Source organism: Aegilops tauschii, chromosome 3, assembly GCF_002575655.3.
Source record: "Aegilops tauschii subsp. strangulata cultivar AL8/78 chromosome 3, Aet v6.0, whole genome shotgun sequence".
Lineage (NCBI taxonomy): Eukaryota > Viridiplantae > Streptophyta > Magnoliopsida > Poales > Poaceae > Aegilops > Aegilops tauschii.
Genome location: NC_053037.3, coordinates 123,389,925 through 123,411,894, shown reverse-complemented (window position 1 = coordinate 123,411,894; position 21,970 = coordinate 123,389,925). Strand labels below are relative to the sequence as shown.

The following is a 21,970-nucleotide window of genomic DNA, read 5'->3' as shown; positions in this document are numbered from 1 at the left end:
CTCTCAATGAAAGCACCAATGTCAGTTCAATATCCGGCGTATCTCGTAGTAGGGGTCCTAAGCTAGGCATCTTGGAGCGATGGTAACATGGACACGAGGTTTTACCCAGCTTCGGGCTGTCTTGATGAGATAATACCCTACATGCTGCTTTTGATTGTATTCATATGGGTGTAGTACAGAGTACATGTATCTACCACGAGATTTTAGTAATGAATATGAGATTGTCTATTGACTAGCCTGGCCTCGGTTTATATATGCACCGTAGGCCTAGGGTTTAGAGGAGCCCTTGTCTTGGGCGCCAAGTCTTGTAGAATCCTCCTTGTATGCGGCATGGGCTGTCCGAACTGGCCCATGAGTATACGGCCACAGGGGTCCTCGGCCCAATCAACTCACCGGGAGATGACGTGGTGAGTACCCCCTAGTCCAGGACACCGTCATCGTCCCCTTCCTAGGCCTCGCCGTCGTCCACCGCCTTGGTGCTCTCGGCGTGGCGTGGTCAATGTGGTCAACGACCGACTTCCATCGAAGAGTACTGTACATGGAGAGGCCGACAGCTGGGTCCATGGCCGCAGCTGGGTCCACGGCCACAACCCAGTTTTTTTTGTGATTTGCCAAGTAGGTCGCTTTGTCAGGCCTGTTGGGCTGCAAATCTTTCAAGACGAGGAGAGCTTCATTCGGCTGGCCGAGAAAATGGCCTATCAGTAATGAGAAATGGGCTGTACATTTTTAAAACACATCAAACCGGCAATTAGTTTCAAATTTCTTTTTTTTCATTTCGAGATTTTAAATTGCATTGATTTTTATGCGTGGACAATTTGTTGGATTTTATATTGATATACATTTATTTTTTAAATCAGTTTGAATGTAACTCGAAATTTCGGGATTAAAAACAGTTTGGACCGCACCGAAATATGCAAAATTTCGTATAATTTTTTAACCGTGGCCACAATATGGGCTGTAATGCTAACAAAAAGAATATGGGCTCAAAAAACCTTAAGAATTGACAAATAGGCTGTAAATTATTAGAAATAATGGCAGATGGGCTGTATGATGTTTTCCACAGATTTGAGGCTTTCCTAAAAAAAGGTTGACGCACAAGCAGTGACTGTTGGATGTCCATCGAACAGCCGTCGTGCTTCTTCAATCTCTGCTCTTCCTGCTCCAGCCACTCAAACAAGCGCCGGCGGGACTGCCCCCGCGGCCGGCTGTGCTGCCGCGCAGGCCTCACCGCCCCACCATACTCCCATCGCTGGCCTAGCCATCCCTCTACTCACCCACACCTGATGTTATTCTCCGGTGACGGCAGACGAACCAGTAAACCCTCGTACAGTCGTACTCCCCTCCGCGTGGGAAACAACTGCCGAGTCTTCCCTGCCTCCGTGCCGTTCCCTTCCTAGGCCTCGCCATCGTCCACCGCCTGGTGCTCTCGGCGCGGCCTGGTCAACGTGGTCAACGAACGACATGCATCTGAAGTGGACTGTACGTGGAGAGGCTGACAGCTGGGTCCACGGCCGCATGCAAGGAAATGCCTCCTTATTGCGCGTAAAATAATGATTCCTCCACCTGACATCTGGGACCCACCGAAAGGGCCTCTGTATTTCGCGAAAAAACGTTACCGCCGCTGACAGCTTGGACCCACCAGCTATATCTTCGCACGCAAGGAAGTGCCTGCTTATTACGCACAAAAAAATGAATACTCCCCCTGGTAGCTGGGACCCAGTATAGTGGCAGGCTGACTTGTGGGCCTACTAAGTTGACGGGGACGGAGGGCTTTGTCAACTTAGTCAATATGCACGATTCTAGCTCCAGTGACCGTACGATGTCCATCCAACGGCCGTAGTGCTTCTTCAACCTCTGGTCTTCTTGCTCCAGCCGCCCAAAGCAGCGATGGTCGTGCCGCATGCTCCTGCCTCCCGCAGCCGGCTGTGCTGCCGCGGAGGCCTCCCCGCCCCTACTATTCCCACCACTGGCCAGGCCCTGCGGCGACGGCAGCCTCACACCGCAGCCGAACCAGTGAACCCTCGTACTCCTCTCCGCGCGGGCTTCCACTGCCGCGTCTTCCCCGGCTCCGCGTTGTCCCCTTCCTAGGCCTCGCCGTCGTCCACCGCCCTGGTGCTCACGGCGCGACGTGGTCAACATGGTCAAGGAACGACTTCCATCGGAAGAGTACTGTACGTGGAGAGGCTGACAGCTGGGTCCACGGCCGCAGCAAGGAAGTGCCTCCTTATTACGCGCAAAATAATTATTACTCCACCTGACAGCGGGGACCCACCGGACGGCCCACCGTATTTCGCGAAAAAAATGTTTCCCCCTTACTGCTGCGACCAACCAGCTACATCTTCGCACGCAAGGAAGTGCGTCCGGGCAAAAACAATGATTCGCCCCCCCTGACTGCTGGGACCCACCAGCTATATCTTCGCAGGCAAGGAAGTGTGTGACAGTCGGGACCTACCTGGTTGAAGCATATGTAGCGTTGTCATTCCGGTTGCGAACGTGTACGTACATACTGGTCGATGTAGAGGCGCGCACGTGTCGTAGTAGAGGCGCGCACGTAGCATGTACACGTACGTACAACGGCCAGTGTGCAAGAAACAAAATACGGCCACGTACGTACATACGGGCAGGGTCTCGAGCGCCTACTCGCGCATACGTACAGCCAGGGCTCGTGTGCATGCCTGGGTCGGAACGGAGAAACAACGTCGTCGTCTTGTTCATGGGGAGGCAACGGAACGCGTCGTGTTCATCGGGAGGCAACGGAACGCGTGGGAGCCAACCGGCTTGGACCGAACAGCCGATGGAAACGAGGCCTAGCATACCACAGAACGGAGGAAACAGCCTTGTGTTCGACCGGCCATGTTCGAAACAGGATCCTGTTCATCGGGAGGGGTCTGGCGTACCGCAAAACGGAGGAAACGGACCTCCTACAGTCGAAATGGGGGTCATGTTGATCGGGAGGGGTGTGGCATACCGCAAAATGGAGGAAACGTACTTGTGTTGGAGCGCTACGGTCGAAACGGCGGTCCTGTTCATCGGGAGGGGTGTGGCATACCGCAAAACAGGACTCCACGGGATACTGTTCATCTCCACCGTCGACCCCCTCCAGCCTCCACGGGCTACTGTTCATCCACCGTCGACCTCCTCCAGCCTCCACCTGTGTTGTTCATCCACGGGCTCCTGTTCATCGAGCCTCCACCGCATGCTACTCCATCGGCTACTGTTCAACCAGCCCTCTCCACGGGCTCCTGTTCAACCACCCCTCCACGGGCTACTGTTCATCCAGCCCTCCACCATCTACTGTTCATCCAGCCCTCCACGGGGTGGTCCTGTTCATCCAGCCCTCCACGGTGTCCTGTTCATCCAGCCCCAACCGGCTCGATCGATCGGGGTCCTGTTCATCCAGAGGCAACACCACGGGGTCCAGTTCATCCACCCCCACCGGGAACTGTTCATCCAACCCCCCCGCCCCCCCAGCAACGCCCACCATTCATCTAGAGGCAACACCACGGGGTCCTGTTCATCCACCCCCACAGGGAACTGTTCATCCAAACCCCCCCAGCAACGCTCACTGTTCATCCAGAGGCAGCAACGATCGGCTTACGTTAGCAGCAATAGCGAAGGAATCGCTCGATCGGGTTCAGTTAACAGCCATCGATCGATCACTCGGGTTCAGTAACGCGTAGCCTGCAGTGCAATCGCTCGGGTTCAGTTAGAGCCCAACGCCTCACTCGGGTTCAGTTAGAGCCCAACGCCTCGCACCCATGTGCGTGCGTGTACGAGAGAAACGCGCACCGCTCGGCCCCGACCACCCACCGTAACAGGGAACACCCCAATATTTTCCTCGCCCTCGCTTCTACCACGGTTTTTTCCGTCATGGACGGCCCAAAGAATGTCATGCAACTGCGTCTCCAGCCCGCCCAGGACGAAAAGCCCATTTTCTGTCATGATTTTTTGTCATAGAAGTAGGACCCCACCACATCTATGATGATACCGGGTTTTGTCACAATTATCGTCATAGAAGTGTCATAAGTATGACAGAAAAAAATCGTTCGGCCCAAAATGTCACGGATGTGTCTTTTTTTGTAGTGGGTGGTCGTGGCTGCCACCCCCTCGTCGGCCGTCGTGGCCGCCAGCCCACCGTCGACCGCTGGGGTCATCACCCGCTCCGCCACCGCCGCCCGAAGGCGGGAGGCAGAGGTGGATGCCCGCACGTGCGACAGCGACCTTGCGCGCTACAGCGAGTTCCTGCGGGAGGAGGAGGAGCGCCTCGTCGAGCACGCAAAGAGCCTTACTGCCACAGTGGCAGCGACACACGCCGCCTTAGAGGCGAGGAATCAGGATATCTACGAGGAGAACCACCGCCTTGAGAGGGGGCGTCTGGAGCAGCAGACGGTGTTCGAGGCGAGCGTCGCTGAAGCTGCATTAGCGGCAGGCACCGCATTGCGGTTGCCCAGCTCGTCGGTAGGCTCCTCCTCCTCCGCCTCTTACTGAGCGCTCTCGGCAGAGGAGAGGCAGCCGGAAGTAGTACAAAGCCCCTCCGCAGGAGTAGTAGTATTTAGGGGCTATTTTGTTCAGTTTGTCTGACTATAGATGTGGTGGAACTGTACAACGTACTTAAATTTAGCTAGTATATATAGTTGAACTAGCTATTTCAGTACGTGGTTGGCAACAATTGGGGAAAAGTGTGGTCGTTTCAGCTGTCGAGTTGAACTGTTTGTATAAATTAAGAACGACTGCTCAATCTATGAATGAAATCTATGCTTAGTTACTGAATTTGAGTTGCAAAAATTAGATACTGCTAGTGATTTTTAGCTTCATATTTTTACAAATCGCAGTGTTACAAGGATTGACAAATCTTACCAAATTGTTTGTACGTGGTTCCACACGGGTCATCCAAAACAACCGTTTGCGTTGAAGGGATGCACAAATCCTGCGCTGCTCTCACTTTGCATATGGGTGTTCTAACTAAAACGTTTGCGATGAGTGTTTTATATTTAAAAAGTGAATTAAACTGCGGCTCGGGCGCCATTAATGGAGAGCATGCGAGCAAGGCAGGCAACCATGGAAGTCAAAGGGCTCGCTTCCCAGTGAGCCTGCACACTCAAGGACAGCTTGCACGCTTCCCGGTGAGCCTGCGCACTCAAGGACATCTTGCACGCCTCTCGGTCAGCCTGCGCACCGGACGGTGCTCGCACGCCTCCCATTCAGTCAAGGTCAAGAAGCTGTCTGCACGGCACCTCCTACAGCCATTAAAACCAAGACACGTGGCGTCATGTGAATGGTTAACAGAATTTTGGATTTACTAGAATTTAAAAACCAGGCATCTCAATGTTTTGCCAGCAATCACCGGTGCCCCGGTGTTTGAAATTCATTCCCATTTCTTGCATGGGACCTAAGCATGCACCCAAGGACAGATATTTGATTTTTCAACCAATTTATATGCACTGGAGCATGTGCATGTAGTTCAAATTTGAATTATGCACATAAATGCATTGAAAACTCAGTTAATGCATAAAAATGTCCAAACGAACCCCAAAAAATCACAAAAAAATCACACAACACTCCTGTTGTTCTATGTTGACACGAGAAAAAATTTGAAAGCAATAAGAGGCAATGGATATCGTTTCGTGCACAAAGGTGGGACGTTCCCTACCGAAAACCATCATGCTTGTTGTGAGAAGCTCCGGTTTGTGAGAAGCATATACCCAAACCTGCCCCAAATGGGACAAAATTTGTACCACGGCATGTTGATGCCGCTCCATGATAGCATGCAAAGTTTCGTGAATTTCAGACGAGTTTTGGATTTACTAGAATTTAAAAACCAGGCATCTCAATGTTTTGCCGGCAATCAACGGTGCCCCGGTGTTTGAAATTCATTCCCATTTCTTGCATGGGACCTAAGCATGCACCCAAGGACACAGATTTGATTTTTCAACCAATTTATATGCACTGGAGCATGTGCATGTAGTTCGAATTTGAATTATGCACATAAAATGCATTGAAAACTCAGTTAATGCATAAAAATGTCCAAACGAACCCCGAAAAATCACAAAAAATCACACAACACTCCTTTTGTTCTATGTTGACACGAGAATAAAATTTGAAAGCAATAAGAGGCAATGGATATCGTTTCGTCCCCAAAGGTGGGACGTTCCCTACCGAAAACCATCATGCTTGTTGTGAGAAGCTCCGGTTTGTGAGAAGCATATACCCTAACCTGCCCCAAATGGGACAAAATTTGTACCACGGCATGTTGATGCCGCTCCATGATAGCATGCCAAGTTTCATGAATTTCAGACGAGTTTCGGATTTACTAGAATTTAAAAACCAGGCATCTCAATGTTTTGCCGGCAATAAACGGTGCCCTGGTGTTTGAAATTCATTCCCATTTCTTGCATGGGACCTAAGCATGCACCCAAGGACACAGATTTGATTTTTAAACCAATTTATATGCACTGGAGCATGTGCATGTAGTTCAAATTTGAATTGTTCACCTGAAATGGCTAGAAAACCAATTTAATGTATAAAATGTTCAAACAAACCCTGAATAATTCCAATTCTTTTACGACACACATATAGTTGCATGTTCACTCCAGATAAAAGGTCTAGCAATTCAAACACCATCCATTGCCGCTATGACCCCATTATGTAATTCAAATCAAGATGAAAAATCAAGTAGATCGCGCAAAGTTTATTATCAGCAACCGTGTGAGATGTAGTAGAAAATATCTTGGAGCACCGTCGGCGTATAGTAAGCCTATGGCTTACGCGAGAAGGTGCGTCGGCTACAGTCCATAGCCGGCGTCTCAAGCACACTAGCTTGCTCCCCAAATATCATTCCACTGTTCAATCGTCGCCGGTGAAAGATGGGCACGTGGACCCGCGTCGTGAGGGCAACTTCGGTGGCCCACTCAGGCGAGAGCGCGGCCGCAGCCGACATGCGCGCGCTAACAAGGTGCATGAGGCGGCCGCAATTTGCGACCGGGCGGCAAAGGCAGCCCAAACGGCCGATGTTGCTTCTCAGGTGGCGGCAGCAACATCTGCCTCGGGGATAGCAACTGGCGAGAGCGGCACAGCAGCTGTCCGTTCCGCAACGGTGGCCTTAGCCCTGATGGAGGCCGCCCACGACCATGTCGAGGCCGCCCACGCCTAGCTCCTGGCGATCACCGCACAAATCGAACGAAGCTTCTCCGACAACGGTCGGCAACCCACGACCGAAGAGCTGGCAATCGCCGAGGGCGTTCGAGCAGCCATCCGTTCCTCCGTCGCATACCTTGCGACGATGGAGCCCGTCCAAGCCCAGATCGCATCCGCCCACGCCCAGCTCGTGGCGGCCTTTTCCAAAGAGATGGCGGACGCGGATGGCGAGATGTTTGCCGAGTATGGTGTGATGGATGCCATGGAGCCCCTTCCCCAGGAGACCGTCTGGCGCGAGCTGGACATGGAGGCGCCGGCGGAGATCGACGAGCACTAGCCGTAGTAGTACTCTATGTTTTTTTAATTAAGAGCGTCGGTCTTTAATTTGTTAGAGTAATGTTTAGGTCAGCTAGCTCTGTTTAAATGCTGAACTTCCCCGATTAAGAAGTGTGGGTGTGCTGTAGTCGCCTTTGTGTACCCAAATTATGCAATGACGTGGATGACCACTGTAACCATGGAAATTCGAACCAAAACTTTTGACGTTCAAACTCATCACACACGGGTTAAGCTATCTGAATCGTTTGTGATGTCCACATATCGTACACAGTTCTGAATAAGGGACCGTGTCTGATGACACTTTGCGCGCCAGTTTTTTGGCTAAAGCGATTCCAAATTTTCGGCTTCCGCGGAAATATCTACCTCCCTGCCCCCTCCCCCTTACCAAAAGCCACATTTCCCCTCTTTCCGCCTTCCTTTCCAAGTTGAAACCTTCACTCCTTGCTTGCAGCGCCGCCGCCTCCTCGCCGGTGACCCTCCTTCACGCTGCTCGGCCTCCTCTATACAGGCAGGTAATCCACACCCGACCCCCATCCTCCTCCTCCTTCCACATCCCACATGCCCCGACCGCCGGTGCGAGCGCGACACCTTCCACCCAAATCACTGACCCCTCCACCAAATAAGCGCTGGCCTAAGCCATGGTGCACGCAGTATAGCCAGGACCTCAAGGAGCATTTGGCAGCGGAGAAGCAAATCGCGGCCGCACGCGCGGATGAGGTCGCGATGGCTGCCATTCGTGCCAACCCCCAGATCTTGGAGGAGCACCTTGCCAATTGCTAGCTACGCCGGTTACGCATGCTCGGTTTACCCGTTGCTTGTGCTGCTCCTGCCTTTCCTTCACAAAATCTAGTGAATTGTGCTATCTAATTTCACCATGCAATCTGTTGCTCTAGTGTATATGTTCTATATGTCATGCAGTGTGGTGCTCACTTATTAACTATTTTGTTAATTAGTTCTCGTCTTCAGTTAACTGTTTGGTTCAATTCTGCAAATATGATGTTCAATTCTTCGGGCTGCAATTTTGTATTGTCTTTCATGTGAGAAATAAATCGAATTTATCTTTAAAAAATTGTGGGTGCATTCTGTTATTGTATACCATGCGAGGATAAATTGAATTTGGTTGTAGTAAATACATGAGAAACAAATACAATTGCTACAGTTAGCTGTAGTTAACTGTTTGGTTAACTCTCTGATCTTCTATTAGGAGTATGTTATATTGTGCAATGTGGTGCTCAGTTAATGTTTGGTTCATTTGTTGTGGTGTTCAGTTAACTGCTTGGTTCAATGTTATATTGTGCAATGTGGTGCTCAGTTAATGTTTGGTTCATTTGTTGTGGTGTTTAGTTAACTGCTTGGTTCAATTCTGCAATGCGATGTCCAATTGTCGTGGGTAGAATTTTGTATTGTTGTGCATGTGAGGAATAAATCGAATTTGGTTGCACTTAATACATGAGAAACATATACAAGTGCTATATTTCCTAGTTCTTAATCATGCTTGGTTTGGGTAAATGGGTTTTCCGTGTGGCTTCAATTAATTTGATGAATCTGCAATGTGCTTGTTTTTCATCAACATATTTTACTGATAGCACGCGAACCCTTACTTAACCTGATGACTAACTACCTTATATGTGTTGCAGGGAAACAATGGGAAGCACTGAGGTTTACAATCGAGGTTAGCACGTGCATTGTCCGTTGTCTAATAGCACGTTATTCTGCAATTGCAGGAACCATTCTAATATTTTGGTTTGTAACAATTTTGTCTGGCACATGTAGGTCCTGCTGTCAGAGGTTTTGACCCACTGTTCGTCCCTTTTTGCATATGGGGAAATGAGTTGTCCATGAATATCAATGAAATCAAGAAACTCAGAAAGATTGTTAGGATAAAGAAATTAGCGAAAAAAAACAACAAGATCTTTGTCTGCACAATGAAGAAGACATCAGTTCACTACAACATGGTACTAACTATTATACCTTGCCTTTTTTTATTCCTTTGCCCCATTTCCAATATAGAGAAGATATTTATGCACATCCTTGTTTTCAGGCCTTTCCAAAGCAGTTCACTGATGATTACCTCTCAAACCACCTCTATGGTTAGGAGGCGAGGAAGGTTTTCATACAACACCAACGGTTCAATATTGAAGTGTTCCTGAAGAGGTCGAAGGACAGACGGTCAATCATCCACAGGCACTGGCCTAAAGTTGCAAAGACCTTCAACATGAATGAAGGCTCAATATTCGCCTTCCGCTTCAGCAGTTTTCCAGATGTGATGCATCTGTCTATATACCGTTTATGATGCTAATTTCGAAAGGTTCTACATGTTGCATGTGGAACTTGCTGCTGGTGCAGTTGTGTAATGGGGTAGCTGAGTGCTGAAGCTATATCATGTTGTACTCTGATGTATTTCAATTATGAAATTTTGCTTCCTTAATATGGAAATGAAATATATTGTGTGCTTAATATGAATGTCAACTAGATTAGTAAATGGATTATTAATAATAGGGCAATTAGCCTGCTAATGGAGAATTAGCCTGCTAATTGGGTTTTGATATTGCAAACGGTTGTTGAAAAAATACCGTGGGCGATGACCTCACGCACCGCAGACAGCTTCTAGGAATAAACCGTGTTGGATCAATGAACAATAACACACGACTTTCTCTTGAAACATGTTTGCGTTAGGCCACCTTGCGCAAACGTTTAACATATAAAAACTATGTGTCATGGACAGCCTTTGCCACACAGTTTCTTCTACGGACCGTGTGTGCTACATTCAATAACGCAAACGATTTAACGGGAAAAATTGTGTGTGATGTACCTATGAACGGAAATGTTTTCCTTGGAGCGACTGTGCGGGATGTGCATACAAACGGAAACGTTTAGTGGGGACTGACTGTGTGGGATGTATTTGCGACCGGAAACAATTTCGCTGTATAATTGTATTTTTTAGCTCTACTGTACGTATTTCCGTATTTAAGTGCTCGCCAGTCGCACACGACCTCATTTTGCCGAACGTGTGTGCCAGTAGGGCATATCCCCGACGGTTTCTGGGCCGTGTGGGAAGGACCCCCCCTATCGCCCACACTCACTTGGCGACGGTTCCAAATGTCGTCGCGGAAAGGGGTAAAAAACGTTTGTTTAGGACCGACGCGCACCAGTGGCACTTATACAAGTTACCATTGTATTTGGTGTGTTGGGGACACAAGAGACTCTTTGTTATTTAGTTGCAGGGTTGTTTGAGAGAGACCATCTTCATCCTACGCCTCCCACGGATTGATAAACCTTAGGTCATCCACTTGAGGGAAAATTGCCACTGTCCTACAAAACTCTACGCTTGGAGGCCCAACACGAATCTACAAGAACAAGTTGTGTAGTAGACATCAACATTCTGTTTATATACAGTTTTGGGATTGTAGAGAGTCTGAGACAGAGTTAACTAAAAGTAGATCCATAGAAATCCACTAACAAGAATATGGTGGGGTTCTGTTCTGGGCTCCTGCTGCCAGAAAAAAATCCCAACCATGAGTTGTCGTTCAGCACCGATAAGTAGATTATTTGGTTTCATATTCCTGCAGTACAACTTGTGTTAAAGACTAAAATGTTATTTTCTGAAGAAGAAAATTGATATATAGATGAAACATGTGTAGCATCCTCTTCTTATGGCACTTTGAACATCATCACAATATAAGATATTATGTCCGCTTGAGATAATACAATGTTCCTATCACATATGACAACTTCCATGTCGATGGCAACTATCTCAACGGTCCGAAAATGTCATGACATTTACGATCATTAGCTCAAATGAACAGAAGCACCACAATGAAATTATCAAAAGGAGAAAGCAACCCGTCAGATGTCACGATACTAAATCCAAGTGAGATGATAGAGTTAACTTCGTAATATTGAACACCTCTTGAATGAAATTTTAACACCCCTTACCATGCTACCCCGGGGATGCAAACAAGATCCTTTCACTCGAAATGCATTATTCTTTCAATTATTTTCAAGGGATTCTCTATCCTATTTGGCTGACAATGCTTTTGGCATGAACCACGATATAGTAGCAACTTCTTGCTCTCTAAGCAAATAATTATCAAGTTACTTGATTTTCTCTGAATCTTTGACGGGATTCAATCAACTACAATACATCAACTAAAGTACACTTAAAATTTAAAGTTATTGTATGGACGTGCGCATGCCACCCTTCAAGTCTTCAAGATGACAGTAGAGGGATTATTCTTCAACCGAAGATGAAGAAATGAAGGAATAGCAGACATTTAACTGAGATATTGGACTGACACCATTCATGGATGGAACCTGGAGGAACCCTATTCTCCACTTCTCTCAACCCGCTACCATCATGGTGACTTGCACCTTGCATCCGAGCCCACATATGAAAGAGCGGAAACGATGGTGTATGCCGGTAGATGGGTCAGACAGCAAGTCGCTCGCGAGGACGCCTAGGTCTAGCCAAGAATGCCCAACCCCACGCGCAGTCCGGAAGCACACTCTACCACATAATCAAATGGCATGAAAGTACCAACAATGACAAACCAAATTGAATGAATCACAGGAATGGTGGTGAAGGATGCTAGAACCATATGCATCTCATAACTCGTGACCAAATGTAGCTGAAAGTTCAAAATACTAAAGCTACCTTGTGGTATATCATCTTGTAGTCCACTGAAAGGTTGAGCAACAGTAGCAACAGACTCGGCCTGAGATGGCTGGTTAGCCTATGCATTTAATTTTAAAAAACAATCATACTTATGAAAATCTATACATTTACAGCTATAGAAACGATGAAGTTGTAAAACAAATGCAAATTTGATATATACATGTAGGTATCTCTAGTTGTATGTTTCACGATCAGACTTAATGACGTTGTAGATAATGCAAATGTGAAATATACATGTTGTATTATGTACCTGATAATGATTTAGTGATATCAGAGGTTCTTCGAGTTCAATTTTGCTATTGTGTTAAAGGTCCAACCTCATTCCAGCTCCTTAAATTATGTCGCAGCAAGGTCAAGATCTTCTCAGTCTCATCATGCACTGGTGTTGTAACGGTAGATTCTACATCAAGAGATTCAGTGGCAATCTCAAAGGCTCTTCAATTGATATGAATATGAGCAATGTTCATTCATGCTTTAGAGGATACATTGCAATAAACCAGATGTTTACACGTGCAGTAAACAAATACCTTGTAGGTGAATTCAAAGCATGATATGTAGCTGAAAAGTCAAAAGCTATTCCAAGTCATGTAGGATGAGAAGGGCATATGTCGCCCTCACGCATATTTGCAAAGTTAGTCTGGGTATGAAAGGAAATCAGTAGTACTACATATGATAAATGCAACAATAAATAGTTTAGACCAATCAGCTATCTTAAACTTAGAACAAACCTTGTAAGCATTCACTGTCATCTCAAACTGTAGCAATTCTCTGGTCCTTATGTTGGAAAATCAACCAGCTACGATCATCGATTCTTAAAAGGGAAAAAAGAAATATGTCAACATAATCTTCGTACCAATTCATCCAACAAATGTAGAAGAGAAAATATTGTGTGCATTTAATAGTACATGCCCTTGCTTTCAGACCCAGCGCATAAGGGGAGAAGATCCTTATCTGCAACTTCTATGGCATCATAACAGATCTTTTCCAACAACTTTTAGTTTCGAGGATATAGTTCTTGATGACCTTCAAACAAGAATTGTTAGCACCTTCAGTTTCCTCCATTCCCTTCAAGATCCTAAGAGACTACAAAGTGTTGGCAATTCTTGTTGTGTAGCAGGTTAGAAACAACTCTCTTTCATCTTTGTAAAAGTCAATATGCAATGAAGCCATGGTACACACATCAAGGGCCATGTCTACAACAAAAATTCAAACCTCATCTCTTAAGCTTCTAGGAAACACAGCGAAATTAAAGTAAAGCGAAACTAAATGCAAACCATCATATTTCTCAAGCTTCTATGCCACCACTTTCATTTGATCCATAATTACGGTTGGTTTATAACCCTACTATCAAATTAAGACCCCTCTTTGGATTGAAGTAAATTCATAGGAATTTTGTAGGACTATACGTGGTGGTTACGTAATCTAGTTATGACCAGGTTGTAGCAATAGAAAAATAAATTCAAAAAAGAATCATAAAGAATCAAAACCTGTAACTTTGGGCATCCACACAGGTCCTCATCTCGGCAATCTGCTACTCTCAAAGAGGCAACCCCGATCTGAAAATAACATGGGAAATAAAATGAGGGGATCTAAGTTTGAGGAAATGAAATATTCCACACCTTTAGAAAGCATTACTCGAGGATGCAGGCCACTTCCATCTCTGTCTTCCACGCCATTTCACGCCCCTGAAACCCCAAAGCCCGCACCATGCCACATCTTGATGTCAGCGGGTGCATCGGTTAACAAGATCACAAATGCCTGCATTGGTGTCACCCAAGGAATTCGTTTTCACACCAATAGGAAAAGAAACACAAAGTGATCAACACCACCTTGGGGGAACCAATTTAATTAATCCTATCGAATTCCATTGCCATGTTCATAAAAACACCTCCTGCATTTCTATGTTCTCTAAACCAAAGAAGAAATAAAATAGATGTGTTAAACAACGTGACAATGGTGCCAATGTGGTGCGGCTAGGAGTTCTAGTTGCAACCATAGATAGGCTAGGCAGTTTATTCTTTGTTATCTCTGTAACATTATTCCTATCTCTAGCTTATCCCTTGTACTCCAAGTCCCGATCCCAACAACCATTTTACGCTATCAGGGAGTCGCGCCCCTGTCAATATAACACGCAATTGTCGCCCTGAACTGGGTACAACGTTTCCCATATGGTAATCAGAGCCTAACTCTTCCATCACATCTAGGTTTTCCTCCTCCACCGAAACCTCCTACCATGGCTTCCTCCAGCGCCTCCAACCCTACCCTCTCCGGCCAAGTCACCGAGCACCTCACCTGCACCAATTACATCATGTGACGCACCCAGATCACACCACAACTCTATGGTGTTGGTTTCATCGGGTACGTGGATGGGAGCATGCTAGAGCCAGCCAAGGTTGTCGTCTCCAAGGACAAGGATGGCAAGGAGGAGACCATCCCGAATCCTCTACATCAACTTTGGACCAGGGAAGACCAGCAGGTACTGGGATATCTTCTGAATAATCTGTCCAAAGAAGTGCTCGTACAGGTGACCGCGATCACCCACGCAAACAAGCTCTGGAAGGCGTTGGCAAGGATGTTCTCATCGACCTCGTTGTCCCGCATCAACAACATCCGCGCCGCCCTCACGAACGCGTGGAAGGGAACACAATCGATGGCTACCTTCTTTGCGCACATGCGCTCCCTCGCCGACGAGCTTGCGGCGGCGGGTCGGCCACTCTAGGATGACGAGCTGGTATCCTACATCCTCTACGGCCTCGACATGGACTACCAGTCGTTGCTCTCTGCCCTTGACGCCCGCACTACTCTGGTCACTCTTGACGAATTGTTCGCTCAGATGAGCAACTTTGATCAAAGGGTGGCTCTATTCCAAGGGGCAGGGACCGGCGGCGGCTTTGATTCCTCGGCGAACATCGCCACACGCGGCCGCGGCCACAGCTCTCCCTACCGTGGACCCCCTCGCAAAAAGGGCAAGGGCTCTGGCGGGGGCAACAGCGGTGGCCAGAACGGCAACGCACGCGGCGATAGCCGGCCCTCCCTCCACCAACAACAAGGGCCGGTGCACAAGCTCCTCCACCAACAACAGATTGTGCCCGGATGCTGTTCGGTGCCAAATCTATGGCAAGTTGGGACACTCAGCAAAAGACTGTTGGTACCGTTTTCAGGATGATGATGATGATGATGCATCGTCCCAAGGTGAAAAGGTGGCCAGGGTGGCTGATGCCTCGTATGGCGTCGACATGAACTGGTACGTCGACAGCGGAGCCACCAACCACATAACCGGCGAGCTGGAAAAAATGACCATGCGCGAGAAGTACCGCGACCAAGATCACATCCACACCGCTAGTGGAGAAGGTATGAAGATTGGTCACATTGGTCACTCTGTTATTAAAATTCCTCATAGAAAAAATCATCTCAGAATTTTTGTGCATGTTCCTAGTGCTTCCAAAAGTCTTCTTTCCATTCATCGCATTGCCATTGATAATCATGTATTTCTTAAATTTCACCCCTTCTTCTTTTTGATCAATGATCAGGCATCGAGGTAGATGTGTTCGCGGGCTTTACCCATTGATTCCGGAGATTAGAAAACTCAATAAGCAAGTTTTTAGTGCCACCAAAGTCTCATCAAGATGGTCACATGATCGATTAGGACATGCATCTTTTTTCTTTAGTAGAGCGATTGCTTAGGAAAAATAAGCTCCCATATATTGGAGAGCGTGATGTTGAAACAATTTGTGATTCCTGTCAAAGAGCTAAAAGTCATCAGTTACCTTATCCTATTTATACTAGTATTTCTACCAAGCCTTTGCAGCTTATTTTTTTTGATGTGTGGGGGCCTGCTCCCTCTTCTGTTGGTAGACACACATATTATGTGAGTTTCATTTACGACTATAGCAAATTTCCTTGGATCTATCTTCTTAAGAAAAGATCCGATGTATGCCTAGTTTTCTCAATTTCCAAGCCTTAGTTGAAAGAAAATTTGACACCAAAATCATAGCCCTCCAATCTGATTGCGGTGGTGAATAACAGAAGCTCAACTTCTTTTTCGAAAAACATGGTATTTCTCATCACGTGTCTTGTCCTCATGCCCATCAACAGAATGGGTCTGTTGAACGCAAACACGGACACATTATCGAAGTTGGCTTTGCCCTTCTCACTTGTGCCTCCATGCCCCTAAAATTTTGGGATGAGGCCTTTCTCACAGCAGTTCATATCATTAATATGCTACCTAGTCGTGTTATAAACAATGAAACTCCCACTGAAAGGCTTCTCCATACCAAACCAGACTACACATCTCTTTGTGTGTTTGGATGTGCTTGTTAGCCCAATCTTCGTCCTTATAATGATCGCAAACTCGGTTTTAGATCCAAACAATGTGTGTTCGTTGGCTATAGAGCTCAACACAAACGCGTCAAGTGCCTTGACGTTCCAACAGGTCGCGCCTATATCTCTCGAGATGTCGTTTTTGATGAAACAAAGTTCCCCTTCGCCACCCTTCATCCCCAATGTTGGTGCCCTACTTCGCCAAGAAATTCTTCTTCTACCATCTAGTCTTACCGGTCTTGATCAAGGGGGAAATAACTGTAATGATCGCATGTTGACTAATCCTCGTAACCGTGCACTTGATTCTTGTGATGTACAGATGAAAATGGTGCAGAGAACGGTGAAGAAATCACCCCAAACGCTTCACGTTTTATGTGTCACACTGCGGGGGACAAATCTTCCTAACGATCGGTGCTCCCGTAGCATGGCAGCGAATCTGCTACGGGATCCGTGCTCAACAAGGCGATAGCGCGCCAGATCTCGTGTCGCCCACCAGGTGCGGCGGGCAGCGATCTAGCGGCGGCCACGCGATCTGCCCCAGCTGGGCCAGATGCGGCATCCGGTCCACACCAATCCTCCGATGCCACGCGGCAGCAGCCTCCGGCCCGTGAGCGGAACCCACCAATACGTACGCCGTCAGCAGCTAGGCGCGCGATCTGGCGCGGATTCGCCTCGGCTCACAACAAGTGTGCAATCTGGTGCCGAACCGGTCAGGCCCACGCAATCCGTGCGGCCGGGATCTTCTGCGCCCACCGCGACGGCTTCAGCATCACCCATCGCCACAGAAGATCCCGCTGCCATAGCGGCTGGCGCGTCTGGAACGCCGCGCCAGGGGGATCTGCCTCGTGATTGCTGGGTCCAAAGGCTGGATCTTCTACGCTCAACAACAGCACTACTTCATCTATTCACCCGCGTACACGGCTACGGAAGGGAGTAATTCAACCGGTTAATTACAAATAGATAACCAAGTTTCGTCTAGCATGTTCCACAGGTGAACCAAATACTGTTGATGAAGTACTCAGTGATACACGCTGGAAAAAAGGCCATGGAAGAGGAATACATGGCACTTCAGAAAAATAACACGTGGTATCTGGTTTCTCCACGGCAATGTAAAATTTTGATTGATTGCAAGTGGGTTTACAGGATAAAAAGAAAGTCCAATGATACCATAGATCGCTACAAAGCCAGACTTGTTGCAAAAGGCTTCAAACAGCAGTGTGGCATAGACTATGAGGACACCTTTAATCCCGTAGTTAAAGCTGCTACTATTTGTCTTGTGCTGTCTATTGATGTTTCCATGGGATGGAGTCTTAGACAACTAGATGTGCAGAATGCGTTTCTTCATGGTGTTCTGGAATAGGAAGTATACATGAAACAACCTCCTGGTGTTGAGAACAAGGACAAACCCTTCCATGTGTGTAAGCTTGACAAAGCTCTATATGGACTGAAGCAAGCTCCTAGGGCGTGATACTCTCGTCTCAGTCAGACATTACAAGTACTTGGTTTTGTTCCTTCTAAGTCTGATACATCAATATTCATTTACAATAAGTCAAATACATCCATATTTGTGCTTATCTATGTTGATGTATCATTGTCACAAGTTCATCTAATGAAGCAGTGACAGGACTATTAAAGGACCTAAGTGCTGAGTTTGCTCTTAAAGATTTGGGAGACCTACACTTCTTCCTAGGTATTGAGGTAAAGAAAAATAAAGATGGTCTTCATCTCTCTCAGGAGAAGCATGCTACTGATTTGGTAAGGAGAGTTGGCTTACAAGGGTGTAAACCCTCCTCAACTCATTTATCTAGCACAGAAAAATTGTCACTTGAAGAGGGAGACCTCTTGAATTAAGAGGATAGTACTAGATACAGAAGTCTAGTAGGAGCACTTCAGTACCTAACCTTAACAAGACCAGATATATCCTTTGATGTTAAAAAAAGTATGCCAGTTTCTTCACGCACCCACCACAGTTCATTGGACTGCTGCCAAACGTAGTGAGGTATGTGAAAAATACTATGAGTCTTGGTCTTACATTCAGCAAATATTCATCAACTCTTGTCAGTGCTTTTTCTGACTCTGGCTGGGCAGGGTGTCTAGATGACAGACGCTCCACTAGTGGATTTGCAGTTTTCTTTGGACCAAATCTAATATCATGGTGTGCAAAGAAACAGGCTACTGTGCCACAGTCTAGCACTGAAGCTGGGTATAAAGCACTAGCAAATGCTACTACAGAGATTATCTGGGTGTAGTCCATGTTGATAGAGCTGGGTGTGAAGCACGCTAAGGTTCCATGTTTATGATGTGACAACCTGGGTGCTACTTATTTGTCTGCTAACCCGGTTTTTCATGCAAGGAAAAACACATTGAAATAGATTTCCATTTTGTCAGAGAAAGAGTTGCAAACAGACAATTGGACATTCGTTTTGTGCATTCACGAGATCAGGTTGCAGACGGCTTCACAAAAGCATTGCCCACAAGAATCTTTGAAAGCTCGAGCGTAATCTCAACTTGACCAAATTGTGATTAAGGGAGGGTGTTAAACAACGTGACAATGGTGCCAAGGTGGTGCGGCTAGGAGTTCTAGTTGCAACCGTAGATAGGCTATGCAGTGTATTCTCTGTTATCTCTGTAACATTATTCCTATCTCTAGCTTATCGCTTGTACTCCAAGTCTCGATCCCAACAACAATTGTACGCTATCAGGGAGTTGCACCCCTGTCAATATAACACGCAACCGTCACCCTGAACTGGCGTTTCCCATAAGATGTACATAAAATAGTTACAGAAAAGTTGGATTGATAATGTGTGAATAAAACACTCTCTCTCTCTCTCTCTCTCTCTCTCTCTCTCCCCCCCCCCCCCCCCCCCCCATGTTTCTATTTTCCAAATTAAAATATGCATTGCTAGAGCACAAAAGAAACACGCAAATATGTAGCTAAATTACCTCACAAACCTATCAGCAAGGCAGTAGCAAAATCTTGAGCTCCTTCCAGCTCTTGAATCGTTTCCACTCCGGCAAACACTCCCTGCCACTGAAATCTTCGCTAATGTTTGCAAAAATTATGTGAATGGGTTTCCATTAAAACAGCCAAAGGAAAAATTAGTCCAGTCAACCAAACAAATTTTGGATGGACACTTCCCCATTCAAATCCAACCATGCCATGAATGATCTGTCGGTCCCAGGAGTGTCAAAGACACCAATTTTTTTCTCTCCTGCCAAAGAAAAAGGCCGAGCAGACCGCATCAAACATTTCAACAAGGAATCCGCTGCTCCGGTAGTGAAACCTTGAACTTACGGAGGTCGCAGGAGAGGACGTACTAGAGGAGGAAGACTCCAACAAAGAGAACAATTGTGGCGGCAACAGCGCATGAGTTTGCTGGGACGACAAATCTTCATCCTGTTGGCGGTCTCCATCGACGGCGCATCCACTGGAAGGAGTCAGGGCAGTGGCGAAGTGGTAGTTGTGCCCCCGGCAACCCGCTGCTCCACATGCGCGGAGAGCTGGTCACCACCCGTCGCCGATGTGGACTGGCGATGTCCCAACAACTCCCATCCAGCGGCAATGGGAAGGCACGGGAGCTGCGTCGGCCGTCGCACATGAAGAAGTGGGTGAAGCTGGTGACGCAAGGGAGGGAATTAGGGGATCAGGGGAGGGGTGCGAGTGGCGGACGCGGACGAGGAGAGTGTGGCGGCGGAGGTGGAAGGATGTGGATATTTTCCACCGCAGTGAATTGCTAGGATTTCATCTCTCTTAAATCCATCTTCACGCCGAGGACTTGAGAAGTACAGTAGTAGTTATTTCCTGACCCCAGGCCAACGAGCCCAACCGGTCATCCACTTCTGAAGCAGCTTTGCACGTGAAGAAAGAAAAACGGCTGAGCCAACGCCAGCAGCCACGTAGCGTCATTTATAGGAGAGATGTCGCCTTCAAGCACTACTACCGCGACAAAGACGACAATGGCAAGGGCAAAGGCCATCGGTCAACTTCTTGCTATCTATAGTCCTACTTTTAGGGCAGATCCCTCTTTTCCTTGCCTGCGAACAATCAGGGTCACATTTTATTTGATTTAATTAACGTCCCGACACAAACCAAAATAAAATTTAAACAACTTACGTTCCAAGTTCAAATATATCCTATTAAATCTTACAGACTATAAAATCTATTTTAAGCTTCAGTTAATTCAATGAGATCAGTAGAAATTTGTAGCACTGGTTTCCATACGAGAATTTTTAAGTCCGTATCCCCAAGCGGAGTAAAATCATATACACGCAAACTGTTCAATATCCTAAGGAATGCACGATCGACCATGTACGCAAGCTCAGTGGGTCAGAGTGGTTCAAATGCTACTATATGTAACTAGAGTTTAAATCCAGGCAAATGCGAGAGATACATCCAGGCAAATGTGAGGGATACATGCGCGCTTAAGCACGTTAGGAGCATGCCACTGAAATAAAATATGTTTGCACCACATCTGTGCATAAGGTCACAACAGGCGCTTCTGTATCTGCATAGATCGAAAGCCACACCGGCTAAGATAGCATGGAAGCAATAATGAGCAGACTTGAAAATGATGAGAGAGAAGTAACTTCTCTTCTGAGAAACTGCAAATAAAACAAGTTGTATGTGTTAAATATGTGGTGCCCAGCAGACCACTTATTAAGTTAAATAAGAAAATTGCCATCCACTTATCAAGTTAAATCTGAAAATTGCTATTCTTTCATGACGTTTTTTATATTAGACCGGCTTGTTAGCATGAAATACAAAATACAGCTCATATGACATACCTCTCAACTCATGCATGCTTTAAAAGTTTCAAGACCGTCGATGCAGCAGTACCGAATAGCCTTCTGGATTGATGACTACTTGTTAATTGCAGAACTCTTCCCAACAAACCAAGATTTTTATTTGGAATTGAAGAGGATCCTTCGGTTGCTGATTTATTCCAAATTTCCTCAGTCTCTCTCATGCTTTTGATTTCTATCAAGGGATATATGGGAGATGCCCTTGCTTCCAACTTGGATGATGATAACACTGATTTCAAGCATGGGATGAAGCTTCTCCTTGCATGTTCGAGCTTCCATCCTCTAGGTTGTTTCATTCTGGCAGCCTGTATCATGGATCAATAAAGTTGATGCTAAAAATACTCAACACAGAAAATATGATCCGCTGAGATCTTACATATTATATTTGGATTACCCTGGACTATGTGATGTTTTCAGATATTTCTTTTCAGAGTATATCACTTGCCTAGCATGGCAAGCAGCTGAACGAGTAAGCTGCATTCAAGGAACATGTAAAGTGATTGGGACATATGCCATTGATATCTCTATCTCTACTATTACTGGTCATCTGTCTGTGCTTTGTTCGAGATTGTTATGTAGTATAAGAAAAATACTAAAACATTAAAATTAAAGCTAAAGAACATATGTTATGATAAATTTATCTTGAAATTTTCAAGAAGAGATCCCTATTTTCTCTTGAGAACTTGTGAAAGATTACTTGTT

The 21,970-nt window shown here is 46.4% G+C and overlaps 2 long non-coding RNA genes across 2 annotated transcripts; both read right to left on the bottom strand.

Annotated features, from left to right (window-relative positions):
• Nucleotides 1–11,124: 11,124 nt before the first annotated feature.
• LOC120975399 (uncharacterized) lies at nucleotides 11,125–12,999 on the bottom strand. Its single transcript, XR_006671370.2, has 4 exons — nucleotides 12,874–12,999; nucleotides 12,673–12,782; nucleotides 12,396–12,545; nucleotides 11,125–12,203 (listed from the first exon to the last, which is right to left on the bottom strand). It is a non-coding gene; the product is annotated as an uncharacterized lncRNA (long non-coding RNA).
• A 40-nt stretch (nucleotides 13,000–13,039) lies between these two features.
• Nucleotides 13,040–20,141, bottom strand: LOC141020946 (uncharacterized). The gene is made up of 4 exons (XR_012180942.1): nucleotides 19,409–20,141; nucleotides 13,781–13,903; nucleotides 13,633–13,701; nucleotides 13,040–13,168 (listed from the first exon to the last, which is right to left on the bottom strand). It is a non-coding gene; the product is annotated as an uncharacterized lncRNA (long non-coding RNA).
• Nucleotides 20,142–21,970: the final 1,829 nt, after the last annotated feature.